Source organism: Meleagris gallopavo, chromosome 1 (assembly GCF_000146605.3).
Source record: "Meleagris gallopavo isolate NT-WF06-2002-E0010 breed Aviagen turkey brand Nicholas breeding stock chromosome 1, Turkey_5.1, whole genome shotgun sequence".
Classification (NCBI taxonomy): domain Eukaryota; kingdom Metazoa; phylum Chordata; class Aves; order Galliformes; family Phasianidae; genus Meleagris; species Meleagris gallopavo.
This window is the reverse complement of record NC_015011.2, coordinates 4975045-4986995: the sequence shown is the minus strand read 5'-3', so window position 1 is coordinate 4986995 and position 11951 is coordinate 4975045. Positions and strand designations below refer to the sequence as shown.

The 11951-nt window shown below is 38.2% G+C and overlaps 1 long non-coding RNA gene across 1 annotated transcript; it reads left to right on the top strand.

Annotated features, from left to right (window-relative positions):
- The first annotated feature begins 530 nt into the window (after positions 1-530).
- LOC109365529 lies at positions 531-9882 on the top strand. The gene is made up of 4 exons (XR_002111215.1): positions 531-595; positions 4607-4675; positions 6619-6728; positions 9613-9882. It is a non-coding gene; the product is annotated as an uncharacterized LOC109365529 (long non-coding RNA).
- The last annotated feature ends 2069 nt before the right edge of the window (positions 9883-11951 follow it).

Here is an 11951-nt window from a genome sequence, read left to right as displayed (position 1 = left end):
GCCCAAAATTCAGTGCACTGATCTCCTGAGAATGTGTTCTTATCGATGTTCTGAAAGTGACACAAATCAGAACACTATGATATTCCAAATCAGATTTCTTTTTCTTTTCTTCTTTTCTTGTCTTTTTCTTTTTCTTTTCATTTTTTTTCTTTTTTTTTTTTCTCACTACGATGCTCACAGCATGTTTTGAATATCTTGGAGGATACTATAAGAGCACGTGAACATATTTGTAGAGAAAAGATTTGTAGGACTTGCATTGTGGTGTAACATAGAACAGAAAGATTTCAATGTGTTTTTTTGACATTTTTTGTATCTATAACAGCAATTTTATCTTCATGGGTTTCAAGTTAATAAATTTCACCTCTTTTTTCTTTATTTTCTTCTCTCCTTCTAAACTGAAAATCTTTTTCTGTTAAGCAAACATAACAATAAGGTTCATGATTTCTCTAAAGAATTAAATCATGAATGTGCATCTAGCTGTAAATGCACAGTGATGTCATAACAGTAGAATCTCTATTAAAATTCTTTGAGCTGAGTGCAGTAAAACTGTTGTGTTGTCAGACTCAGTTCTACACCAAACCAGCCTGCTCTCCTGGTAAGATATGATCTGATACAATTTGAAGAGATAACATCATCTGGGAGGAAAGTTTGTGTCAATAAGCTTAGAAAGGTTTTGTTTGCCTAAGTAGCACATGATTTTTCTTGATATTTTATTTGTAAAGTATACAGACCATGTTATAAACTGAATTTTTGTATGAAATAAAAAAAACTAGTACTTTGCAAGTGGTAACCTTACAGCGGGATAAGGCAGTAAAGTTACCTCCTTTTTCATGAGATACTGAGTAACAAAAAAACTAGAATGTGATTAAGTTTAACAAATTTCAGGCATGCATGTGCATTTTTTTTAATAAATGCAACATAACTTTTCTTCTTCTTCAGCTGCCCAAATACTTAGGGGAGAAAAAGCAGATACTTCTAGATGATTCATCTGATCTGATGGATAAGAATATTTGAGAACATGATGAAAAGTGCTCTGGATTTCATGGGACATATCAGCTAGATTTTCCATGACTGTAAAGAAAAATTGGAATGACTTGCACAGACACAGGCATTCATCAGCAGCATACGTACTTGGTCAGGTGAATCTCATCCATTCTGAGTGACAAACCATGAAATCCTCCATGGAATAGTTTCCCCTATATCCATATCCTGACCACCTTTAAAATACCCGAAAATGAAGTTTTGTCAATTGTAATGCCAATGTAACTCTCCTTCCACACTTCCTAGCTTTTATCCTCAGTTATCTCTCTTACGACCTTCAGCAGGAGTGCTAAAAACTAAATGTGTGCTGACCTGCAAATTTTCAAATTTCTAAACCAGTAAGGGTGCTATAACATCTATTTTAATGTTTAAAAGATCATTTCTAGAGTAACTGTGCTAAAAGTTGAAGGCAAAAAGAGTGTAAAGAAGGTTTCAAATCATCTTGGATGTCGGGGGAAATTTGGATTTCAGAGGGAAATTTGGATGTCAGGGGAAATTTTTTACAGAGAGAGTGGAGAGGTGCTGGAACAGGCTGCCCAGAGAGGTTGTGGATGCCCCATCCCTGGAGGTGTTCAAGGCCAGACTGGATGGGGCCCTGGGCAGCTGGTCTAGTACTAAATGTGGAGGTTGGTGGTCCTGCGTGTGGCAGGGGGGTTGGAGATTCCTGATCCTTGAGGTCCCTTCCAACCCTGGCCATTCTGTGATTCTGTGATTCTGTGATCTAAGTGTGTTCTATCTCTTTTGGAATCATCCCGTGTCACTGACATATATTTAGCCAATAGGGCTGCCTGAAGTAACTCCTCCATCTCCCCAATTCATGGTGTTCATGAGGTGGTGGGCGAGAATGTCCAAGCTGTGGCTTGAGTCAGATGTGGCTCATATGAGACAACCCTTGCACCAGGACAAGACTGTTTTGAGAGACAGTCTGCACATAGGACAGCAGATTCCAAGAAGATTGGATATGGAAGTTACAGAGGGATGGTAAGGCAGAATCACTCAACTCGCATACACTGGGCAACAGCATAAAGGTGCTCTGGGGGGACTGTGGTTCTCTCAGCTGCAAAAAAATGACAGGAGTTCACTCTACCACTGCCACTTGTGTGCCCTACCTCTCTCCCATACGGAGATTTTGGAATGCGGCTCACAGAAATGGGAAGGTAGGATGAGAACAGCAGAATCCAAAGAACATAGTTAATTGCTTACAATTAATACTGAGAATTGCACAATCACATGTGAAAGAGTTATATTACACAATCTCTTACATAACACCTAATCTTAACCCAATTCTACTCTACTGCGTATGCCAATGCTAAACTACACTTGTCATTTAGGAGGAAGAATATCCCCATTTAAGTCAAATTAAAAATTGGATGTTACAGTTCTTGAATTATTCAGCGATCTGATGGAAAAGCAACATTTCTATATTTACTGAGGTTTATTTTATTTAAGACATTTTTGCCATAATATCATTTGCTATCTGAACTCCTGGGATACTGCTGTAGATTATTAAATTGTGCCTGAAGTAATTTTTAGTGGTTCTAAAAGGAGGCAAAAAATGAGCTTCTTAACGGAAAATGACAGTACATTTCCCTTACCCCTAGTCTTTGGTTTTCTTTTTCAGCAGGATGTTCCCTATCGACTTAAAGTCATTTTGTATTTCAATAAGCAGTTTTCCCAGTCTCAGCAACCTCAAAGGCAATCTTAACCCCATCAAACAATGTGCCTCAATTTTGAGTGTCTTCATAAACCCCAAATTCTGCATCACTGAAACCTAACTTAGTGCTTTCAAACAATTGAACACCACTGCACTGCAAAATAAGATCTGCCTGGGTCAGTTACTAGTTACTGTTATTACTGAATGTCACCATTAAAGTGGATTACTGCACACATTTGAAAAGTACTTATACACTTAATATCTGCAGCCATTTAGCTCTGTCTAATGCAAATCATGTTTTCTAATTGAAACCAAGATCTTTGCTAACTTCTGGTGGCAATTTATTAACAGGGGTCTATTATAAGGGGGAAAGGTAGGCTCCTGAAGAAGTTGCCTGTATTTTACACTATAGAGATAGATACTGAAAGATATTTTCACTTGGTCAGACTTAGTTGAATTTCTGCTGGAAAGTCAGTTTTTAACTGTCATCTCTAAAGTCTTGCCCCATGTCTTGCAAAATGCAATCCCAAAGAATCCTCCTGAAGATTCCTTCAGTTTCTTCTCTGGAGTTTGGAGGAGATCATAGAATCACAGAATCATAGAATGTCCTGGGTTGAAAAAGACTAGAATGATCATCTAGTTTCAACCTCCCTACTTTGTACAGGGTCACCAACCACCAGACCAGGCTTCCCAGAGCCACATCCAGCCTGGCCTTGAATGCTTGCAAGGATGGGACATCCACAACCTCCTTGGGCAACCTGTTCCACTGTGTCACTACCCTCTGTGTGAAGAACTTCCTCCTAATATCTAACAACATATCTATATCTATATATATAGATATATATATCTAACATATCTCCTCTGTCTCAGTTTAATACCATTCCCCCTTGTCCTATCACTATCCACCCTCGTAAACAGCCATTGCCCTTCCTGTTTATATGCTCCATGCAAGTTTTGGAAGGCCACAGTGAGGTCTCCCCGGAGCCTTCTCTTCTCCAACTTAAACAATCCCAGTTCCCTCAACCTTTCCTCATAGGAGAGGTGCTCCAGCCCTCTGATCATCTTAGTGGCCCTCCTCTGGACCCACTGTAAGAGCTTCACGTCCTTCCTGGACTGGGGGCCGCAGTACTGGACACAGTACTGCAGATGGGGCCTCACAAGTGCCATTTAAAGGCGGGACAATTACTTCCCTCTCCCTGCTGGCCACCCCTTTTTTAATGATGTTCAGAGACACACTGTTATTTGTAATCCAGGAAACTGTAAAAATCATTTCAGCATTTCTGTCATAGGACAGGAGCCTGAAGGCTTGACATAATATGGTCTGTGTGCTACCAGTGCTTCCATGTTTATTAGGCTAGATGTTAATTGCTCTGGCAAGTTAAACTTCTCTCTATCTGCTTCTAGATGTACTGCAGCCTACAAGTGATAAGAAAGGTCTCTCTTTGTGGTTGGAGCATTCTGTTCTCTATAGTAGCAGAAAGATAATACTGTGATCAGGTGAAGCTAGAAAATCTACAGAAATAAAACATGAAAGAGGACTCTACCATGGAAAAGAGTCTTCTGACAGCGATCATGATCTACACACTTATGAATTGTGCATTTCTTTGACATGAGAAAAACTCAACTTTTTCTCATGTTGCTATAGGAATTATTGCTATAGAATGTTTTGACATCCAAAGGAATAAATGAGTTAAATAACAAATTAAACAAATTAATAGAATAATCCATCAAAACTATTACATATTATGGTCCAGATAGTTTTGGCTGAAGGTGCTGTAGGTCACTGATAATCAAAGGAAGAATTATTACTGTTTCCTCAATATATTCTAGCAGTCACTGTTAAAAACAGGATTTGGGAAAGATTCATTTTGATCTAACCCTTTATGTTGCTCCCCTGTTCTTATGTTTCAGATCACCACTGTCATCTGAGAAATGGTGGCATCAGTAAAAACAGAGAAGTCCTTTACCTTGGCAAATAAGGTAGATCAGGATTATCTTCAAGGGGATAGTGAGTTTTGGGAAGAATATAAAGCCTTCGATTTTAGTCCCAGCCACATTTGTTTGTTTGTTTGTTTTGTTTTGTCTTGTTTGTTTTGTTAAAAAAACAAAACAAAAACAAAAAAAAGCGCATATATTAAAATAAAGGTTCTTGGAATACTGAAATAGCTTTTACTGTGGAAAGGGAGTTCTGTATCAAGTGCATTAAGTGCATACTGTCCAAGTCTTCTCAGCTAGTGCTGTAATAAGGGACTACTAGATCTTCAAAGTCCTTTGCTATCTGCCATTTCTTCATGCTTTAATGACTGCAGTGATCCCATGTCCTCCTGGGATAAAAGCTGGAGAAATAATGGTTCCTGAAACTGTACCAGTGTTCTAACAGTAACAGATTTGTCATTGCTTATACATTTAAAAGCTCAAAATATTATAGTGGATATTTCTTGATTAAATGCACATTATGTAATTTAATTTACTTTGATTTAGTTTCATTCTGAATGAATTAATGTCCCTCAATTACAGTAGTAAAATAGGCTTTGGTTGAAAAAAAAGAACTAAGATAACCAAACAAAGGCACAAATGCTCTCTTTCAGATTTTTCTAATGTAGAAGCAAGCTCAAAATGATATTCAGGTTGTACCTGTCATAATGAATAGAATGGATGATTTTCTGTTTCAGGATAGAGGGTATCAAAAAGTGGCTATAATCAGTGCTGTAAGTTCAACTTGTTGGTATATTGAGAAGGACTTCCATTTGAATTGATTCTATTTCAGTCATCTTTATCATTTTATTAATCAGACAAAATCCAAAGTATTACTATGTCTTTTTAATCACTGTTGTTCTTTTCTTACCTGTTGAGGGGCCCATATAGGGAGGTGAAAGATGATAATCACAGTAAGGTTTCTCAGTCACAGTTTTCCCTGAATTTATCCAAATCATGTACCCAAGCAGTGGAAACCAGAATTCCTAATACTTAAAGAAATAGTTACCCCGTTTCACTGAGTGAAGACATTTTATACCATTCTGAAGCTTATACCCTTTAGCAATAGAGTGGTCATACACCACTGACTTTACAGAGAAGTGGAATATGATGTAACTTAGGATTAAACCATTTTTTTGCTTTGTAAAGGCTAATTGAAAAAAAATCCTTTTCAGTATGCAGAAAAGCTCATCTTGTGCTGAGATGCTTCATCTGCCACTAGTGATTTATTTCCCATTCTTCCAATGTCTCACTTTGATTATTAATGATAATGCTTTGATCGATGACTGGTGCCTGCTAAATACCCTATTGCCATACAGGGAGCAGCACTTGTTCAAACAGATACATAGTAGAGGAAACCAGTGCAGCAGATGAGTCTATGTCATCCTGGCCAAGTACTTCAATGCAACTCATGCTGCTTTACATCTCAATAGATATGTCTTTGACAGCACCCTTTGAATGGGCTACAAAATCCTAATAATAAGCAGGAAAAGCAACCACAGAAGAGTTTGTCTTGAAAGTCAACTTATGTGGTGAAGACTGAGGTACATCAGATGCAGGAAGCAATCAATGGCCTCTCACACATGGGCTTTCTCTCTGTGAAATACTCAGGCATTTTCACCCATGTTAATGTTCCACTAAAAGACATTGGTGGGACCAGACACTGAAATTTTATCTCATGTTAACCAAGGTGAGGTCAACCCTCAATTTCAGGGAAGGGTGGAGAGAAAGCTTAAAGTACTGACCTCATTTAACTAATTTGCAAAAAAAAAAAAATAAGCACAAGTCTACTTTCCAATCAGATTTTAAACTAAGATCATTATCACACATTAATTATATCGTTATTAAAAATTAAAATACACTTTAAATGTTCCTATCCTAAAACTAATCAGTACCTAACTATTGACTCTGTTTATCTCTGTTGTTCATTACTTTTATTTCTATTACAGAAGAACCTGGGAGCCTAAACTGGGTCGTACTTAGACATTGTACAACATACACAGAGTAAACAACGTACCTACCCCAAACAGCTTGCAATCTAAAAGGCAAGATGCAACAGGTGGGTGAAGCAAACAAGCAGGTGGGAGTGGGGGCACTGTAATAATAGGATGTGTTAACACTTGTACAGTTCATAGGTGAATCATCAAAGCAGTTGAACTGGAACTGTCCTTAAGTTCTGTCACATAAGACAAATATTGGATTTCTTATACAGTCTTGTGATGAGTTTTAATTGGGCAAAAAGTCCTGTACTGTTCAAAAGTGGATTGATCTAAATGAGATCTAAGCTTCTCCAAGGAACCAAAAATGGGATATTTGCACTGATTTGGCAACTTTGAACAGTTTTGATAAAGATCTGTGCATTGATCCAGAGTGGGAACCTGAAGCAGTGGTGAAAATCCAAATCACAGAATGACTTAGACATGAGGGAATGTAAGTGTCCATATTTCCTAAGTAACAAACATACCGCAATTTCATTAATTACTGCTGCTGATTACCCAGAGACAGAGGAAACCAAGTTGGAGTAACCAGGAAACCCTGGACACCAAGTATCCTGACGAATGACTGAAGGACTGAGGGAAAGGCAGGGGACATGGGAAGGAGGCTCTTGCATTGTAAAACCTCTGGTTAGGATGAAAAGGGGGGTTCTGCTGGAAGGAGTTTATTTTGATACAGGAATTGTTGGTGCCAAATTATGACTCCTTAGAGATATATTTAACCATATCCAGAAAAGGCTTGGGGCTATTATTCCATCTTTTCTCAGCACATGGAATGCATTCCAGTGCTCTTATTTCTCCTTGCACTCAATAACAGAACACAGTGACCTCTGCCATGTGAGGACCATCCGGATGCCTGTACTGTTTGTACTTGCCAAAGAAGATACAATATTGTCAAATACAGTAAAGTCAAAACTGACCTGGCTTTCTCCTCAGGCTAGAATATTACAGCTTGGTACATGTCGGTAATCTCATAACAGTATAGAGTCTCTATTGCCCAGAATCTATGTACCAAAAATTAAAACAGTCGAAAATAAATTTCACTTTGATGCAGTTAAGGAGTTAATTCTTCACCCATGCTATTCTCAGGGTAAAATCAGTTAGCTGTCAGTGATTTGCTTTTTCACACTTTGAGATTAGAAATGTCCTGGTCTCATAAATAAAGATTATGGGTCATTACTTCAGTTGCACAATCCATGAAGCAAATACTGGTACTTTTTCCTGTATTTTGTGTTTTACAACTCTGTTTTGGCAATAAATAGTTAACAAATAAACGTATAAGAAATGTTCATATTAAACTGCATCACATTCCAGATAGATATTTACAGCAGTGAACATAGAAAAATTCGGACTGGAATTAATGAGGGACCCCTGAGACAATAGCACTGCAACTCAGGATAGCCCTCTAATGCACAGTAATCCTGATCCCCCCCTTGCAGTTGGACTGTGGTCATGGTCCTGTAATCTCTGAATGTTAAACCATGGCTTAGAGAGGAAGCAGTGTAGATCCCAGATTCTATGAAGGCATTTTTCTTCTAACTTTTCTTTGCAGAGAAGCATATCAAGCTGATGAGACTCAGGGATGCCTCATACTCATCTTATTGTTTAGACAGAACTCTTTTAATTATGCTGTGGCGGATGATGTCTCTGTGGAAATCAAATGCCCCATCTCCAGGTTTTATATCTTTCATAATGATTTGGCCAGAGCCAAAAGCTACAGGTTTGTGGGTATGCATCTAATGAATGTCAGACAAATTAGAATTAAAAATAAGTACCCTGAATCTCTCAGTAAACCACAGAAACTCACAGATACTTTTTAATAAACAAGTCTTTTGTAGTTATGTGTTGCCATAGGAGGAAACTACACATGTCATCAGAATTCATAAATGCAGTGTTCAGAAATGGGTTGTAAGATTTTAGATAATTTTTGCATCTCAGAGGAAAAAAAATTCTTTGAAACTAACCCACAACTTAGTCTTACCCTGATATTCATATTTTATCGACAATCTCACTTGACGTACATGTTTTTGCTTGGGATTTTGACAAAGATAGCTATCACTTCTGAAGCAGGCTTTGTAGACCTTAGTGGGTTTAATCTCAGTTTGACATCTTGTGCACTGAGCTCATCTTTTCTTTTGGGGTCTGCAAATCACGTGTTTCAGAAGAAAGCTCTTAACAGCATGGATATTTTAGAACAAAATCAAGTTATATTAGTGATGGTGAACCTGAAGTACAGTTTGTCTCTACTTTTAAAGGAACACTGTATATTAGAGTACTGTTAAACTCTATCCCATAATAAAATGAAAGTTTTGTTGTACTAGAGTGTATAAGATTTTGCTGTTACACAAGTATCTTATAACAATAAGAAAATGTTAGTAAAGCTTGCAACACAAAGGAGTTAATAAGTGCACTAGTTTCTCCTTGGAACTACCAAAAATTTAGTTGTATATTATGGACAGGAGAAACATAAGGAGAAATTGTTGTACCCGTTGTAAATATTTGTAAAAAGAAGCAGGGAAAGCCCAAATTCTGTCACAGTGATGTAAGGAAAAAATGTAGAGATGATTCTGAAGGTTATTAGTAAATAAACTGAAAAAGATGAATGTCACAATAATGTGTTGTGAAAATTTCACACAGGTCACTGGTAGAATCTGAAGGACTGTGTTCCTACATGAAAAATGCTCAGTCAAAATTGGTGCAATTTCCCTGGATTGTCTCAGGCAAGCTTTTCAGAGTGACAACTGGAACTGCATCATTGAGTTGGACTGTGGTCATGATCCTGTACTCTCTGGATGTTAAATCATAACTTACAGAAGATGTAGTGCCCCCCCAGCCTCCAATTTCAGGCACATTTTTCTTGTAGTTTTCTTTGCAAAGAGATATATCAAGTTGCTGTGACTCAGTGATGCCTCAGAAAGGCTCAAATCTTGTCCCTTTTCCTTCCCATAGGCATTTATTACTGCTATGACTGGAAAAATCTGCAGCCCAGAATCTATTCCAGCTTATGTGCCACTGAAGACAGGAGCAATGGAAGATGCAGAGTCTGGAATGGACATCTCCAAGAATCAAGGTGTACCTCCACAATCAGGCTGAATATAAGCCTCATTGGCACCACTTGGGTGCTCAATATATTAAAGAGGTTATTTAGAATTGCTATAAACATACCAGTGGAAAATGTTGACATTTGTTTGATACAGTGGAAAATCTAATTAAAAGCTAACAAATTGGAACCAAACTAAAAGTATGTGTGTCTTTGAAAGTTAAATATTCTGGCTGAAAGCTGAAGAAAATACATATACATATATATGTATATATATGTATATATATGTATATAGGGAAAAAAAATGGTACGTTTTAGGGCCTGGGATCAAATTCATTCACTGCAGTGTAAAGCTGTTAGGAAATACTTTTAAAAAGATATGTGTGGTTTCATTATTTCAACATATTTATGTGAAATATATAATAATGAAAGAAATACCTCTATAGTATTTATTTGGATTTAAAGTGGCAGAGAATATTGTGGACAGTTTGATATTTTCATTCCAAAATAACTTCCACATATCCTGCTACATCAGGATTAAAAATCCAGGCATAAGCTTTGTTAAACATGGGGGACAGCATAAACGACTGTTGATTCATTTTCATTTAGGCCTGTAAAGTTATAACTATGTAATATGAACATGGGCTCTTTAGAGCAGTTCAGAGCCAAACTGGAACCCTTTCAGCCTGTATCGAAGGATTTAATGGCATAGTTTTTATTTTCTGCTTAGTGCAGTATACCATTAATTGAAGTTAATTGCCAAGAGGAGACTGACTTTCAAAAACTACATAGCTCTCAACTGTTCTGGTACAGAATGGATGCACCAGGTATAGGATCACATTTCCCCTGTGCTCTACGTTACATTTGTCTTGTCACACAATTGTGTGATTGTGTTCAACTAAATAGTTATGCCATGCTATTACGGCATTTCAAATTGGGGACTCAAGTAACACTGCACGGAAAGGCAGAGAGAGAGAGGAAGAGCCGGTTTATCTGGGAGGAGAACTTGACTGCTTCAGCTAAACAAAACCCTGAAAGGCATCACAGGTCTGATGCATTTAATGGAAAAGCTCATTTGTTTTGCTGAAGAAGGAAGCTTTGCAGAGTGGGAGAAGCAGATTGCAGCAGAGTACACCGAAGGGAAAAATTAGCTTGTTAGCAATGGGGATTAGCAATCACAAAGTGTTCTGTGAGACCTGGCAGTGATTCCCTGCTCCCAGGATGGCACATGAACGTGAGCCACTCCCTGGTGTCCTCTGCTTATGTTTGTGCAAGAGCAGGAGAAATCACCATGAGCTCCACCTTGTTCTCCTGCTTAGACATTCAGGACCAAGTCTGAAGAGCACCGTGCACACAGTTGGCCTGCTGGCCTAAACCCTACTGTTGCGCGTGAAGGAACTATCATAATTATCATAATTTGTATTATATTGCAACTAGTCCTATTTCAGGAGGAACCTCAGATGGCAACCCTTCCCATGGCAGAGGGTTGGAACTAGATTATCTTTAGGGTCCATTCCAACTTGGGCCATGCTGTGACTGTATGGCATGATTCACATCATGCCAACCACTGCACAAGTAAAGGACAGAAGTCCTTGCCACAGTCTGGAGGCTATTTGTGTCCTAGGGTGTAGCTTGGCCCCAAATCTAGAACTTAATTAGCATTGATGTTGATGAGGTGTGAGGCAGAATGGAATCTGATCTATCCTTCTACAGCTGCATTGGCTTTGCAATGTGAAAAACCAAGATGAGCCAAAAGTGATTAAGAAATTATTTTTGAAACTGGAGTCAGCACATGTAACCACAGTTAGAAACAGGGATCAGCAGATCTGCAATGTAAGGAGGTTTGAGTCTTACATAGCTGCTTTAAAAGGAAAGTTCCCCCGTGAAAGTCCCTCCTGATTTTATCAATAAATTTATCACCAGTATCAACTGAGAGGCCAAAGAGCGTGACCAGCCATGCAGGAAGATCTACTCTCTTGTCTCTTTTTTTTCTTAGAAGTCATTTATTTGGGTTTTGTAAAAAGTATGTTGGTTTTCAGACGCATTCTCTGGATGAATATGGGATAGGTAATTAAAGGTGGAATAAACACACTTGTTTCCAGAAGAAATGCCACATATCATGATTTCACTAAAAAGTATGGGTGATTGCCATTATAAAGTTCACTGTGTGAGCTCCATAGGTGGTCTCTGTGCTTGTGCATGTACAGGTGGCTAAATTCTGGCTAGGATCAACGTGGAACTTCCAGTT